The sequence below is a fragment of the Cebus imitator genome, unplaced genomic scaffold (genome assembly GCF_001604975.1).
Source record: "Cebus imitator isolate Cc_AM_T3 unplaced genomic scaffold, Cebus_imitator-1.0 Scaffold847, whole genome shotgun sequence".
Classification (NCBI taxonomy): domain Eukaryota; kingdom Metazoa; phylum Chordata; class Mammalia; order Primates; family Cebidae; genus Cebus; species Cebus imitator.
Window position 1 is genome coordinate 50,406 of NW_016108162.1, and position 3,625 is coordinate 54,030.

Sequence of the window (3,625 nt, forward strand, 5' to 3'; positions counted from 1 at the left end):
TAGAATAGTCTCGAACTCCTGATCTTGTGATCCACCCACCTTGGCCTCCCAAAGTGCAGGAATGAGAGGCCTGAGGCACCAAGCCCGGCCTACACAGGATTTAAAAATAAGCCTGGGTACAGGTGGACCCAGCGCAGAGAGAAAGCCCTTATTGAAAATGTCTGAAGCCAAAAGCCTGTCACTCTCGCCTTATTCAATGCAACGTCTGGTCGCATTTTCTGTCACTCCAGAACTGAGGGCGTGGACCCGGAGCTCTATCCATTGAGGGCGCCGGGGAGGGAACTGTCCAATCAGGTTCACAGTCAGAGAGGAAGGGGCGGCTCCCAGTATCTGGCGGGGACTTTGTCTCTGGCTCCACTCGGAGATCAGTTTACTTCTTCGCTTCCATGTGTTCTCTTTCCCGGAGGTCTCAGTGATTCTGCCACAGCCTCAGCTCCCATCGCTCTGTGACTTCATGGTGTTGGAAGATTCATAGACTCCAGGACATTTCTGAAGCCGAGAAATGGTGAGTGTGCAAGGCAGGGCGTCGTCCGGAGATTGGGGAGGCCTCTTCAGAATCCCCCAGAAATAGCGGTGGCGGGACGGAGTCTGGGATCGCCCGTTTTTCGCAGCTCAGCCCTCTGTCTCCCCCGGTGCAGGGACCCCGGGGGTCCTGTCCCGTTTCAGCACAGCGGCTTTAGCCCCAGCCTGCAGCCCTCTTTGCGCAGCTCTGCGCCCGCGGCCCCGCATCTTCCCTAGGTTGTGAGGTGATGAGGGGAATATCATCAGGGCAAGATCCTGACTGGGTGTGCAGGGCTCCTGCGTGGAAGGAGCAGTGGTCTGTGGGGTCCCCAGTTCCTGCTTTACCCTGTTCAAAAATAAACTGAAGCACCATTAAGACATTAACGAGTTAATATGGGTGGGCGCGGTAGTTAACGCCTGTAATCCCAACACTTTCGGAGGCCGAGGGGAGGAGGGAGGGGGGAGCGGATCACGAGGTCACGAGTTCGAGACCAACATGACCAACATGGTGAAACCCTGTCTCTACTAAAAATACAAAAATTGGCCAAGAGCGGTGGCTCACGCCTGTAATCTCACCATTTTGGGAGGCCGAGGCGGGCGGATCACCTGAGGTCGTGATTCCAGACCAGCCTGACCAACATGGAGAAACCCCGTCTCTACTAAAAATACGAAAAAAATTAGCTGGGCGTGGTGGCATAGGCCTGTAATCCCAGCTACTTGGGAGGCTGAGGCAGGAGAATTGCTTGAACCTGTGAGGCGGAGGTTATGGCAAGCCAAGATTGCGCCACTATGTTCCAGCCTGGGTGATAGCGAAACTCCGTCTGAAAAACAAGGCTGGACGCAGTGGCTCACGCCTGTAATCCCAGCACTTTGGGAGGCCAAGGCGGGCGGATCACAAGGTCAGGAGATCGAGACCATCCTAGCTAACATGGTGAAACCCCGTCTCTAATTTAAAAAACAAACAAAAAGACATAATATGCACAGTGATTAATCAATGGGACAGTCCCCGGGCGTGGTTTGTGGGTTTGTTCTGTTTTGAGATGGAGTTTCCCTCTTGTTGCCCAAGCCGGAGTGCAATGGCGCGATCTCGGCTTACCGCAACCTCCGCCTCCCAGGTTCAAGTGATTGTCCTGCCTCAGACTCCTGAATAGCTGGGCTCATAGGCACGCACCACCACGCCCAGCTAGTTTTGTATTTTTAGTAGAGACGGGGTTTCTCCATGTTAGTCAGGCTGGTCTTGAACACCCAACCGCAGCTGATTTGCCCACTTCGGCCTCCCAAAGTGCTGGGATTTCAGGCGTGAGCCACCACGACCAACGGTTTGTGGTCTGGGGGCTACCGGAGGGTCTTGAAGAAAAGGCTGCTATACGGCCTGTGGCGAAGCAAAGCAAATTAAATCATTGATCATGTACAGTTAGGTAGTCGCTTCATTTGCAGTGTCCAGGAGAACATGTTTTAGTTATGTAATCAGATTAATAGGAGATTTATGGTTGATTAAGCCTGAATTTTGTTTTCTCTTAAGGTACTAACTTACAAACAAGACATTTGAGCCAGATTTTGTTGTTCTGTTGTTGAATAGAAACCTAGACCACTAGAGCCACTTCAGTGGAATTACCTGCTATTTAATTATTTTAACTTTAATCAGAGGCACTGGTGTCCCCCTGCATTTTCCAAATGTGTGGCAAGTAGGTTCTCAAATCCACTACTCTGTTCTGTTCAGCCTTGTCACATTTGCCAGGCTTGCAGTAAAATCTGTTTTGTTTTGTTTGGTTTTTGCTTTTTGTTTTGTTACTTTTTGTTTGTTTGTTTTGTTTTTTTTTGAGACGGAGTTTCACTCTTGTTACCCAGGCTGGAGTGCAATGGCGCCATCTCGGCTCACCGCAACCTCCGCCTCCTGGGTTCAGGCAATTCTCCTGCCTCAACCTCCTGAGTAGCTGGGATTACAGGCACGCGCCACCATGCCCAGCTGATTTTTTGTATTTTTAGTAGAGACTGGGGTTTCACCATGTTGACCAAGATGGTCTCGATCTCTTGACCTCGTGATCCACCCGCCTCGGCCTCCCAAAGTGCTGGGATTACAGGCTTGAGCCACCACGCCCAGCCTTTTGTTACGCTTTTGAGACAAGTGTCTCTCTGTCACCCAGGCTGGAGTGGAGTAGTGAGATCTCAGCTAGCTGCAACCTCTGCCTCTCAGGTTTACATGATTCTCCTGCCTCAGCCTCCTGAGTAGCTGGGACTACAGGCGTGTGCCACCACTCCCGGCTAATTTTTTGTATTTTTAGTAGAGACAGGGTTTCACCATGTTAGCCAGGATGGTCTAATCTCCTGACCTTGTGATCTGCCTGCCTTGGCCTTCCAAAGCGCTGGGATTACAGGCATGAGCCACTGTTCTCAACACAGCAAAATCTTGAATTTCCAGTTTCTTTCCAACATTCCCCAAAGCCAACTTCTCCCCTTCAATTCACAACATTATCAACTATTTTTTTCCTTTATTGTACCTTTCAGAAACAGTATTTTAATTAATCACTTTTTCACAGAGCAGTGGATGACACTTTTAAAAACACTTGCTTTCTATTTGTAAATATTTTACATGAGAGAAAAGTAAAAAGTAATTCCCTTACATTCCACTGTCAAAAATCTTAACGCTTTTTCTCGTTTTATCTTACATAGGTACCAATGCCTTACCAGGACATCTTTGAATTGAGGTTTTTCTTTGGAAACTTGATGGGGTCATGTATGCTTAGCCACACTCTGGTCTTTTTTTAGTCTTGAGATCTGGAACTGTCTTTAGTATTTCTTTTTTCTTTTTCTTTTTTTTGGGGGGGGATGGAGTCTTGATCTGTCACTGAGGCTGGAGTGCAGTGGTGCAATATCGGATCAATGCAGCCTCCACCTCCTGAGTTCGATTCTCCTGCCTCAGCCTCTTGAGTAGCTGGGAGTACAGGCATGTGATACCATGCCTGGCCAATTTTGTAGTTTTACTAGAGTCAGGGTTTCTCTTTGTTGGTCATGCTGGTCTTGAACTCTCAAACTTCAGGTGATATACCTGACTCAGCCTCCCAAAGTGCTGGGATTACAAGTGTAAGCCATCACGCATGGCCGGGACTTTTTTTTTTTTTTTTTG

General features: G+C 48.9%; 1 long non-coding RNA gene across 1 annotated transcript in view; it reads left to right on the forward strand.

The window, feature by feature from the left end:
• Window positions 1–260: 260 nt before the first annotated feature.
• The window catches only part of LOC108297819, a 41,972-nt gene continuing 38,607 nt past the window's right edge, over window positions 261–3,625 (forward strand). Inside the window, exon 1 of the long non-coding RNA XR_001822347.2 lies at window positions 261–505. This is a non-coding gene — a long non-coding RNA (uncharacterized LOC108297819). The remainder of the gene's footprint in view (window positions 506–3,625) is intronic.